Source organism: Takifugu flavidus, chromosome 8 (assembly GCF_003711565.1).
Source record: "Takifugu flavidus isolate HTHZ2018 chromosome 8, ASM371156v2, whole genome shotgun sequence".
In the NCBI taxonomy this organism is placed as follows: domain Eukaryota; kingdom Metazoa; phylum Chordata; class Actinopteri; order Tetraodontiformes; family Tetraodontidae; genus Takifugu; species Takifugu flavidus.
In genome coordinates, this window is record NC_079527.1 from 1,272,054 (window position 1) to 1,285,231 (window position 13,178).

Here is a 13,178-nt window from a genome sequence, read left to right on the forward strand (position 1 = left end):
GTATCGCTGAGTAACCCACAACTCCCACCCAGGATTTCTTCTGGCCAATCTAAGTTCCTTTAAATAGCTGGTTGGAGGAGGTTCCTGCAGCGAGCTTTGCACCATCAGCTCCAGCCCATAAAATTACCCCAAGTTTCCCATGATGGAAACACTTACTTTTGGCCTTGAAAAAAGACACTATCAAATTGTATAAGACAATGTTTAATTTAGACTAACTCGGGTTCTATATCACTAACGCTGTGTCCGAAACCACACACTCGTCCCCTATTCACTACTCACTACATGGGGGATATGGATTGAGTGAACTACATAGTGCACTGAATTTAAAGTTAGCGTTCAGACACTACGGCACACGCAAAATGATGTCATTGTGTCGCATAATAATTACAAACCAGTCGCCGGTAAAAGTGGCCAGGTCCATTTAATTATTTTAACCCATCCAAAACATACCCAAACACATTCAGCGGTCATTTCTTTAAAAATGCAATATTTTACCCTATTATTATCTTTATATAATAATATTAATAATAATATAAGATAATAATAATAATAATAACAACAACAATAACAACAACAATAATAATAATATATTTATAATATTAATTAATAAATATTAATGTCAATAATAATAAAATAACAATTCCTTATTACCTAAATCAATTAGTGTCCAGTGACATTTTCAAGCCAAGACGTGATGGCACATTCTCAAGTCATATTCTTCGCTGCAGGGGAAACATTTAATAAAGCCATTTTTCATCAAGAAATGGATCCAGAGCTACTTTTCATCTTTGTAAATATTATTTTATTGAGATCCTGTCGCCTGGTGAGGAACAGATGATTCTGAAGAACAATTTTAAGTGAGGGAGGGGGGCAGTGAAGGTTGATTAAATTTTTTTCTTCACATTTATATTGTAATATTTTAGGATGATGATATTGGACCCCTACTGAAATCAATTGTAAATTACACCTTGATTTCTTATTTCCCAAAAATCTCATATATCAAACAGCACAGTGGAAATTACGTTTAAAAAAAAGTATCCCATCAGCCTTTATGGTGTCACGTAATACTGTAAAGGCTGATGGGATACATTTCCGAGTTAGGGTGCATCAGTTGTACACTACTTTTCGCAGTGCATTGTGGGATACATTGAGTGCACTACATAGGGTACAGCGAGGCTCACTAGGAATTCAGACACTATTTCAAAATGGTGTCCACACTATTGAGTGCACTATGTAGGGTATAGGGGGTGGTTTCGGACACAGCACCAGTACAGCAGGGACCCAGTATAGCAGGGACACATTACAACGGGGACACATTACACCAGGGACCCAGTACAGCAGGGACACATTACAGCAGTGACACATTACAGCAGGGCCACATTACAGAAGGGACACAGTACAGCAGGGACACCTTAAAGAAGGGACACAGTACAGCGGGGACACATTACAGTAGGGACCCAGTACAGCAGGGACACCTTACAGAAGGGACACAGTACAGCGGGGACACATTGTGAAATGCAGCGTAGTTTAGAACAGTTAGCAGTAGCACTTGAATGCACCATTTAATCTTAACCTGTCACTTTTGGGAATCAATATTTAATTTCTTTTTTTACAGAATGTGCTTCAGTGAAAATTCATCCAAACATTCAGGCGCCACCAAGGTCCTCCATGTGTTGCTGATTAATGCCTGATTGGAATATTGTCTCTACAGGAGGGAGATTCCCCAGATGTGATGGTGAACTGGAGCTTCAGAAGGTTCCTGGTGCTGCGCCACATTTCACAGGGGCCTCGTTCTAGTCTGGCCCAGCTTTTACTGCTGAATTGTGGTTACAACACTGACAGTCTCATTTTACAAAAAAAAAAATCTAACTTTGACTTACTTTAGTGGCTTGTTTTTGATAAATCTGTGCTAAGAAAATATTCATTCTGTTCAAAACAGCTCAATTGAAATAAGTAACACATCCAAAATAAAATTACATTAACTTATTTACCTCATACACATAAATGAAAGATATGTAATATTAACTTATCACAAGGATCAGGAAACTACTGACACGGCAAGATGCTGAAAAGTTTTTTGGCAGGTGGTCATTTGTTACTTCCAGGCTGGAGTTCTTTATTATCAGGGTGTCCAAAGAACTCTTTAAGAAGCCTTCAGTTGATCCAAAATGCTGCAGCCAGAGTTCTGACAGGTATTGACAAAAGAGATCACATAACTCCTGTAATGGCGTCGCCTTATTGGCTGCCCGTTAAATTTAGAATAATTTTTAAAACCCTTCTTTTGACCTACAAGGTCCTCAGAGGCCTAGCTCCATCCTACCTGGAGGAGCTAGTGACACCTTACCAGCCCAATAGACCGCTCCGCTCTCAGAATGCTGGTCTACTTGTGGTTCCCAGAGTCTCTAGGAGTAGAATGGGGGGCCGAGCATTTAGCTACCAGGCCCCCTGCTATGGAACCAGCTCCCTGTCCAGGTACGGGAGGCTGACTCCATTGCTACTTTTAAGATTAGGCTTAAAACCTTCCTCTTTGAAAAAGCTTATTGTTACTAATTCTGTAGTTCCAGTTACTATCATAGACAGACAAATTATCATACTTAGGGGGTCGTCTAATCATTAGGTCACATCTTAGTTATGCTGCTATAGGCCAAGGCTGCCGGGGTCCAGAAACATGATCACCTGACAGGCCTCCGTCACCCCACTGGGTCAGGGTCTCCTCTCCTCTCCTCTCCTCTCCTCCTCCTCCTCTCCCTCCTCTCCTCTCCTCCTCCTCTCCTCTCCTCTCCTCTCCTCTCCTCTCCTCTCCTCTCCTCCTCCTCTCCTCTCCTCTCCTCTCCTCATCACATAGACTAGTGATGCTATTTCTTGTGTAGTTTTTTCTGCCCCCCTTCTGTATTCATCTACAGGTATTGCCGCCTTCAGAGCTGCATACTGACCTCCAACCCCGCTGATCCACTCAACTTGACTCTACTGGCAGCATAATTTACTTAATATAATGTATTTCTGAACATATTCTCTATGATCTAGGCCTATTCTCTCCTCTCCTCTCCTCTCCCTTCTCCTCTCCCTTCTCCTCTCCCTCTACCCAGCCGGCCATCAGCAGGAGGGTCCCCCTACATGAGCCTGGTTCTGCTCAAGGTTTCTTCCTGTTAAAGGGGAGTTTTTCCTTGCCACTGTAGCTTGTCTAGGGTCAGCGTCTTGAAACAATTTTGATTGTAAAAGATGCTATATAAATAAATATTGATTCATTGAACTTAACATTTGTAATAATCTTATTCATTATTTCCATCCATGAAAAAAGATAGTTGACTTTGCATAATTTGTTTAAATAAATGGATCTGGATCAGAGTCCTCCCAGATTCGTCTCTGCAGGGTTAAATTGAAGATGTTCAGAGATGACTCTTCCGTGTGAGCAGAGATGCTGCTGAGATGGGGTGTGGGCACTCTTCAGACTGCAGCTGTCTGACACGAACACAGAGATGATGATGGAGGACATGAACGTGATATCGTCCTCATTGTCTAATGAACTATCAGCTCTGGTTCCTGTTGTTTGATCCTCTGATAAAGCTCATTGTTCCTGTACTTGCTATTATTCAGTGGCTTTGTCCACTGAAAGCTTTATCCCCACATGAAGAGCATTAATTCTAATGTTGGCAGCTGTCAGATGAGGAGCTGGAACCAAACCCTTGGGTAGTTGGGAGGAGGATCTTTAGCGTTTGTAGCCTTTTAAAGCTCAGAGTTTCAAGATGAACCCTTCCTCTAACTTTAGTCATGTATTTTCAAAGCAGTCACAGTAAAGACAAAGTGGTTTAGTGGCAATCATTTAAGCTAATCTTGTATTTATCTTAATTAGTATCAGTTAAAAGGATGACCAATAATCTGTTAGTCTTACATTCTCATTGTTGTAATGCAGCAGCCTTACTCAAATAAACATCCAGCCAGGACATCATTCCAGCCGGGACGCCGCTCCAGCCAGGACACCACTCATTGCTGTCCCGCTAGCTCTACCAGCAGAATATATGAGAGACAAAGATAAAGCAGGCATGTCAGCGTCCAGAGCAGCATCAGCATCAGCATCAGCATCAGCATCAGCATCCTCTCCTCTCCTCTCCTCTCCTCTCCTCTCCTCTCTCCTCTCCTCTCTCCTCTCCTCTCCTCTCCTCTCCTCTCCTCTCCTCTCCTCTCCTCTCCTCTCCTCTCCTCTCCAGCAGACTAGTTATGCTGATTCTTGTATTGTTTTTCTGCTTCTCCCCCCCCTTCTGTATTCATTTACAGGTATCGCTGCCTTCAGAGCTGCATGATGACCTCCGGCCCCGCTGACCCACTTGGCTGGCGGCTTGCATGAATAGTGTATATTTGTATGTGTTTCTGTGCTCTGTGCCTCTCCTCTCCTACCTATTCTCTCATCTACCTGTCCTCCCCCCTCTCCTCTCTCTCTACCCAGCCGGCCATCAGCAGGAGGGTCCCCCTACATGGAACCAGAATCACCCTAAGCCTTAATGTGACAGGGTCAAATTTGCTTTATTATATTTTAATTATTGCATTGCTGTGATGGGTATTTTTATTTTTTATTTATTTATTGCTGCCTTATTGTGAGTCCAGACTATTTTGTGGTGGTAACAGGCTTGGTAACGTACTTGTCCCATGTCTTTTTTCGGCAGGGACCGACAGGGTGAGGAAGCCTCACAGAGCTGAGCAATGAGGATGTTTGAACAGACACAGGCACACAGAGAGGAGTAGTGGACTGGACTGGAACGGGACTCAGTTTAAAGCACTGTGAAGCAGCTGTGATTTCAAAATTGTTTGTGTTTTCACTACCTTGGCTAAGTTAGGTTTCTGTGGTTAGTTTTGGGTGCTTTTAACTCGGTTCACCTGATTTCACAGAACCTCTGAGCCTTTTTTTAGAGTCCTTTGGCTCTCTACTTATCCCTGATTGGCATTGTTGGTTTAGCATATTTCTTATTATCAGTGCTTTTAGAGAGCGCCCGGCCACATTGACACCTTATGTCTAATATACATTTAAGGTAAATGACTTCTTTTGTCTATTGCATCGTATAAATTGTCACCGTTACAGCGTTGGGTCGCGCTACATGATGGTAAACAGGATGTTGTTGACAATGGGTGGAATATCTGACATGGGTGGAATATTCATCTGCCTGCTAGCACAGTCTGCTGCTTGGAGATCTAAAGGACAGACATGTCGTGATGGAACAAGTGGCCGCAGCCATGAGGAAGAGGAGGCTGAGAGCTCGGCTGTCAGATGATGAACTCACTGACTGAATGACAGCAGATCTGGAGATTTTAATCACGCTCTCGTTATTAACGTGGCTCATTGTCACAGATGATGAGTGGCAGAGTCACAAGAAGGCGAACAGTCAGAGCTAGGAGAGGGGCCCCTATTCTTGTCATGCTGATCTTCAGATACTCTTGTTTGTGGTTCACAGGAGATAAAGAGAGTGAATCCTGGAAACTGTGATATGGCCATGTGGCTATTGCTACTTTAGGACTAGCTCCATCCAGAGAAATGGATATCTGAATGATCATTTGTCCAGCGTAATGTTATTGAAAATGACCCAAATGGAGGATCCACCAGGAGGAGGTTCACGGCTAAGTGAGGAGAACACGCACAAGAGTTTCTTCAGCCTGTCTCTGCAGATGGAAGGAGGGGGGCGGAGGGCAGGGAGCGAGGAGTACAGATGAGGTGAAAGGAGGAGAAGAAGAGTGATGCACTGAGCGTCAGTAAACTGAAGAGAAGTCATCTTATCCTGGTTAGACGCTATCCTCTGTCCCCCTGCATGGTGCCACTCTGGCCTCCAGCAGAGGAGGGCTCAAGTCTGAGTTTAGGAGCAGGAACGTGCAGATTGTTGTGGCTTTTATCCCTTCAATAAATGTTTGGAGTTGATGATCATTTGATCTGGAGTAATACAACTAGGTAACATCTGGACAGCAATGGACATTTGCTCCTTACTAATGTGGCCTAAAGGGAGCATGTTGGCTGTTACTCAAAACACTGCGGAACTGAAGGTACAGGGAGTCGAGGTGGACCGAGTTTCTTGATCCAGACGTCTCCCCGAAAGGCAGTTGAGCTGCCTCTATAAGATGCCTGCTGAAAGGCAGATCGCTGACCTCCAGTGGAGGGTCATACATGGGGCAATAGCCACAACCTTGATCCGGAACTGGGGGAGGAGTATGTTTTTCGTTCACGGGTGGAATTTTTAGATCATCATTTTTAGTTGAATGTAGGCTACTCACTGCACTGTTTGAACTTTTAAAAGGATGGTTTGAGGGTTGAGGGAAGGTTTTTTTCTTTCATTCTCTTCATCTTCAGTCCAAAATATAGTTTAAAACTGATTCCACAAGTTAATGACAACTTGATGTTTTTTTTGTTAGTGCAAATAAATGGGATTTGAAAACCAAACCATTCTCTCCTCTCCTCCTCTACATGGAGTCCCGGAATCCCAAAATTGTCCTTTTCTTATCAGCAGATGTCCTGGTGCTCACTGATGTTCAGAATCTGTCACCGCTGCACCCCCAGTCCTTGGCCTCTTTTGATCACCAATTCAGGTGGAGGTCTTTCAGTCAGGAGAATTGGACTTCTCCATGCAGAGATTCAGGTTCCACAGTCTGTGATGGAGGGGCTGTTGAACTCCAGGGCGATGGACCAAGGATCAAGTCTGTCAGGTGAATTCTCTGCTAACAATGATTCACTGGAATCCTCTGATCACAAAAAGCAGACAAAGTTGACAGGAATACACAACTCACATGTGCACACTGGCACATCCAGAGTTGTCTGAGGGTGAAGCAGAGCTGAACTCTTTACTCTGTTCTATGCCAGGAACCTAACCCTAATGTAGCAGATGACCTTGGACTGATGATTAAAATGTTTTATCTCAACATTCTGGGACGGTCCATAGTTACTCAAGCAGTTCACACCAAACATGTATCTCTTCAGTTGTCTAGCAGAGCCTGTTATCTTCCACCAAACAAGAGTTCGGCATCAACCACTCCTTTTGTTCGTCATACTGCAGAATTCTTTTGCATGTTGAAAGGCATCAAACATTGAATTTTTCCAACTAGTTTATGCATATTACATGCAAAAAACATTTAAAGGAATCACTCAATAAAGTTAATTTATAATAAATAATAATTTATAATAATTTATAATAAATTATATAGTTATTATAATATTATATGTATATATTATTTAAGTGCCACAAACAGTTTGGTGTTTTTTATATCTAAAGAAACCAAAAATCAAACATATCTGTCAGGAACCAGATAAGAACCCAAATGCGACACACGAGTTTGGCTGAACACCGCTTTATTGTCGGACACAGACAACAGACAGGATTTTCCGGGGAGCGAGCAGAACAGAATAGTTGGGGACAGGCAAGGTCGAGATCGGGCAGAAGGCAGACAGAGTTTACAGGGGAGCAGGCTAAACAGAATGGTCAGGAACAGGCAAGGTCGGAACCAGGCAGGCAAACAGGAATAAGCTGGAAAGTCATCGGGAACGAATAACGATCTGGCAGAGAGCAGGTGTGCCTCCGGGGTTTAAGACGAGCGCTCATTAGAGTCCTGATGCACAACAGGTGTGCGGGGCGAGGCGGCTCACGGGCATGATTGCCCGCAGCTGTGACAATATCTACGTTATGTGTAAGGTCACAGCCAGGAACCAAAACCACACCTTCCGATGACCACTTGATTATTCAAGCACTTAAATCAAAATATCCGACGCCCCACCTGTTTATCACGAGACTGTTCCTGCCAACTCCAAAAAAGAGGTGAACTTATCACACTTCATTGAAGTCAGGATGGAGCTGATATAATCTGTAATTTTGCCCTTGTTACAATGAAATATTTTGGCGTGAGAAACCCTTGTGCATAATTGAGCATAATTTAGCCAGTATTGGCAGTTGTGTTGAATTGGGATCAGTCAGATTCAGAATTTGACATTTTCTGTCACCAGCAGGAGGCGCTGAAGTGGAATATTAACATAATTCTTGGTTCAGGGCTAGAGAAACTAATAAATCCACCCTCAAAGCTGTATTCAATCAGGATTGGTCTTTACGCTGAGCATGTTGAGCTTGTCTCAAGGACCACCTTCTATCACCTATGGAACATGGCTAAAGTTAGAAACATCCTGTCTCAAAGTGATGTGTTTATTTCCTCCAGGTTGGATTATTGTAATCCACTTATATTGGTTTGCCCAAAGTAGTTAAATGTCCAGGACATTTTGGGTCCCAAAAAAGTAAAGATTGTAAAAGAAACTATCTTCCCCCAGGACACGATGTGGGAAAGATCAAGCATGTCTACTGAACTCTGCTGTGACTGGTTGCACTAATCACTCCTCTTGTTGGTGAGACAGACTCCAAGGAGAAACTGAGACCACCTGCCAATGGGAGATGACCAACAGAGCAAAGAGTAGTGGATTGTGATTGAAACAACTGCCATTGACTTCTTGGCTTCCCTTAACCATAACCATCCCCACCAGCAGAACCTATTGCTGTCAACATACTCCCAGTAAACATGGATACTGCTGACCTTAGGGCAGGCCCCAGTGCAGTTGTGACATGCCAGGGAGACACTCAAACCCATATAATCACCACGTGAGGGGAGGGAGGATGCAACTTCTTGAGTACCTGGGTCTGGTAAGATGATTAATGCTTTTCTTGGGGATATTCTAGGGCAAGGGTGGGCAAACCTTTTGAATTGTGGGCCACGATGGATTATTTGACCCCCCTGTCAGTGATTATCAACTGGTTGGATCCCTTCCTGGGAATGATCCTGTCTATTCAAGGCATGCTTTTTGTCTGCCTGTTAAAGATATTTCTAGCACATGCTTTTAGTTCTTTCCTTGCATGTGTACAGGTACAGGACAACGCTAAATTGAGAAAGTGTGGCCATATAATTTGCAGATCTCAGCTATGCCTGTTTTTGGTGTTGAGTAATTTCCTATGTACGGTTCTTTCAGACATGCTCTTTATGTGCATGTGCATCTGCCCGTTTGGCCAGATGATTACCAGTTTTATTTGATGTCCTCCCCCATGGTTGAGGCAGTCGTCAGCTCATCGAGCCTGGGTTATTATGTGCAAAAACCTGTGCCAATCAGGCCATCGGTCCGACTTAAACAGAATATCTTTTCACGAATCAAATCTGGACCCAAATGCAGCACACAAACACAGGAGGGGTAATTGATGCAAAAACTTTATTGATCACAAGCTCAGGTCACGGCACAATGTGAAAGCAACTCCCAAAAGATTGATCCTTGTAAGAATTCCCACAGGGGGTAATCTTCTCTTCCACATGGAGAATACACCTGAGTCAGATAGACAGAAACCATACCAGCAGCAGACCTACACGAGGCCAGGCACACCTAATGGTTTGCAGGGACAATGATCAATCAATCAATCTTTATTCATATAGCGTCTGTTACAATCAAAATTGTTTCTTGGGGCTTTACAGAATCCCAGGGCCTGACCCCAAACAAGCAACAGTGGCAGGAAAAACTCCTCTGTAACAGGAAGAAACCTTGAGCAGGACCAGGCTCATGTAGGGGGACCCTCCTGCTGATGGGGGGGCTGGGTAGAGAGAAAGGAGAAGTGAGAGGAGGACAGGTAGAGGAGAGAATCAGTAAAACATAGAAATACATACAGAAATGCATTATATTAAGTAAAATAAGCTGCCAGTAGAGTTGAGTGGGTCAGCGGGGTCGGAGGTCAGATGCAACAGGGTGGTCAGGAGCAGCGTTGATACCAGGAATGCACACTGACAAACAACCCTGGAAAGTCAGACATGAGTTTGTGGAAGTGTGGGGTTTAAATACTGAGCAATACAGGTGCATGAGATTGGCTGAACACTGGGCAGAGTGCCACAGGTGAACTGATTTCTCCTGATTGCCATGAAGCAGACTGTGACACATCTCGCATGCTAAATATCCAAGGGCATAAAACGATCTAAGGGGTTGCTATTATTTTTACTGCTGCTGTTAAAGCTCCTCTACCAAGCCCTGTGTGGGAACATGTGTTCCTGATCTAGTCCGATTCCGAGTCGATCTCTGAAGTACGTTTCTTGTAACTTATTATAGCGATACCCTCATTATTTATTTTTTTAAAAAGACACGGAGTAGAAGTGCCTCGGAGCATCAGTCGAGTAGAGCAGCAGCTTTGTTTTGGTTTTTTACTACATAATAGACCACAAACAACCTGGAGGGCTCATTTCTTGGTTCACTTCCATGTTTGCAATGAAAAACATGTCTCATGAATTTTTTTATGCATAACATTTTTTGGACAATGGTTAGAGCAGTCGGCCACCTCTGCTAATGCAGAGTCCTTTAGTATGAAACCTCAAGACTGGATGACAGAGAGACTCAGAGCCACATAGTGTATGTGCATTCAGTTTATTCATGTAGCACATGTTGTACATGTGACCAGCACAAACAGTGCGCTTCACAAGACAGAACAAAGCACATCATATAAGCAATACAGGATGGGGGTCGACTCCTTCTCCTCCCAACATGTTCAGTTTCTTCTTTGCCGCCAACCCCCTTTAAAACAATGTGATAAACATTTAGGATCAATAATCAATTCTCCCAAAATTCACACATGAATATATTTAAAATGACATAACTGACTTAATATCTCAACCACCAGTATGCTGGAATAACAGGTAAAGTCTGAAAGTGGAGGGGAAAATGTCCTCCTCCTCCTTCATGTGGCCCCATTTCCTATTGATCTATTGCACCAATAGGCGAAATCACTGAAATCAGGCTGCAGACCAGCATTTCAAAGGAGGGGAAGATAGATAATCGTGCCGCTTTCTTTACCTCGTATGCAACATGTGGAGAAAATCGATTTGCCATCACATTATCTGTGTATCTTGGTCAGACACGAAGAGCACCGATATCTCTTGGACTAACCCATTTACAGGCACTTCACTTGTCCAGTTACGGTTGGATTGAGGCAATAATTCCTTTTTCAAGTGTCATGTAAACATAGCGGGTGATAAGCCAGCTGCATTCTGTGGGATCAGACAGATCATTGGCTCGGTCTGGGGGTGGTGCAGCACTGCAGACTGAAGCACCTCTCTGAGGGAGGAGCGAAGCTGCCACACACCTCACTTCCTGTCAACATCAGAGGGTGGAGACACAGGCATCAGGAGAGGGCAACATGTGCTTACATCACTGCTGGAGAAGCTATGCAGCGATACACACACGAGATGCTATTTGAACACATAAGAAAGTCGCTGAAATGATGGTTAACTTGAAGTGAACATTCTCACCCATAACTCCTGCAGTTTTCCACCAGGTCTTTGTCTTTCTTTCTGTAAAATAGTTCCACTTCCTCAGAACCCTGCTTGTGTCACAGGATTTTTAAAAGGTTTACAGTTTGTCATCCAGATCCTAGATGGTCCGGATGTGCCTGTTTCCGTATACGTCGTGGAAGTGAAGTTGCTGCAAAATAGACTTGGAGCTGATGTCTGACACAGCGGAGAGCCGCGGTGCTTGTGGGATGCTGCAGAGGTGTGGTGCAGTCCTCCCTGTGGAGACAAAGCTATTCATTGGAACAGGAGCTTTATTGGAAGTGTTCCACCGAGTCTTTCAACTCTCGCAACTTTCTCTCCTATTTTTTCATCCACTTGCCCAACAGTAAAAGTCCTTTTCTGATGGCAGCAGCATGGCAGCTACAGGATTGCACGTTTGATCTTCTAGTTCCACCATGATCCATCTCATCATTGGTTTTGCTATTTTCCTCTAAAGCAATTCTGATGGCTGGTGTCCTGGAGGCTCAACACGTCTGCATTAAACATTCAGAAACTCCTGATTACATTACAGGAAATAAACGAATAATCATCTTTTTTTAATCATTTTTAGCATCATCCCCTCCAGGCTGAATAATTTAAGACAGATTTATGTCCCTCTGTGTCTTTTCTGCTAAGACTGCTCTAGCACGGGTCCAGGTGCTGTCAGTGTTCCACTTCCCCTCCGCTAAATTTACCTGTTCCATCATTATATCTTTACTAGCTCCCCCAAAAAGCCAGACCAGGCTTCAACAGCAACATTATCAGTGTTTGCAGTAACTAGGTTTGATGATAGATCATAAAGCAAATCAAAAGTTCTGCGCATTGCTATCTCAACACCTGCCACTACACACTGACAACCATGAGGATAAAAAGGCCTCTCTAGAGTAAAGCGTCTTCTCTTCCTCCACATCAAGAGCCTGACTGCACCATTGAGCAGCTCTCAGGGGATCCCATGATGGAAGAATATATTAAGAACTTACTCTAAGCAGGTATCATCCATCCTTCCTCCTCTCCAGCTGGAGCTGGGTCTTGGTGGCCTGAGGCTCTCCATTGCATGTGTGGCGGGGTGGAGAGAGGTGTAACGGTTGACGACAATGCCACCTGGGGAATTTCACCCCAGGAATTAACTGGAGAACAGGCACGCGCAGATAAGTTCTATTCCAGAGGCAGAGACGGGATCGAGGGTTATGCACTACAATTTTATTTAATCCAATAATCAACAAAATATAACTCGGCTGTATAAAAGTTAAATTAACAAAAGGGGTGGACAGGGCTGGGGCCCCACCAGCAGGTAAAACTCAATTAGGGGAGATAAACATGAAGAAACTAGAAAACTGAAAAGAACCTGCAGGAGTGCTGAGAGGAGGTGGAGGAAATCCAAACTGACCATTCATAAAGAAATATTTTATCAACACCTCAAAACCTACAATAACACAATCAAGCAGGCAAGAACCTCTCATTTAAAAAAACTAATCTCCAACAATAAAAACAACCCCAAATTTCTATTCCACACCATTGAGCTTTTAACCAACGGTAATTTTAACAGGTGTCCCACAACAACGACTGACACCCTCTGCGAGGCCTTTGCAGACCACTTCAGGAGTAAAATCGATAATATTAGATCCAGTCTTTTATCACAGCAAATTTTAATCAACAACACTCCTGGATCATTGCTCTCACCTGAGGAGACACTGGAGAGTTTTGTCTTGGTTGATGCGAGGACACTTGGTCGAGTTTTCTCCCAAGTTAGGCCCACAACCTGCCTTTTAGACCCAATTCCCACACCGTTTTTCAAAACATTTTATGGATTCTTTGAGGAACATCTCTTATATATGGTGAATTGCTCTCTTCAGACGGGTGTCTTCCCCACCTCCTTTAAA

General features: G+C 43.6%; 1 long non-coding RNA gene across 1 annotated transcript; it reads right to left on the bottom strand.

Moving 5' to 3' along the window:
• Positions 1-10,379: 10,379 nt before the first annotated feature.
• On the bottom strand, positions 10,380-12,609 carry LOC130530267 (uncharacterized). The gene is made up of 3 exons (XR_008951778.1): positions 12,279-12,609; positions 11,278-11,792; positions 10,380-11,119 (listed from the first exon to the last, which is right to left on the bottom strand). It is a non-coding gene; the product is annotated as an uncharacterized LOC130530267 (long non-coding RNA).
• Positions 12,610-13,178: the final 569 nt, after the last annotated feature.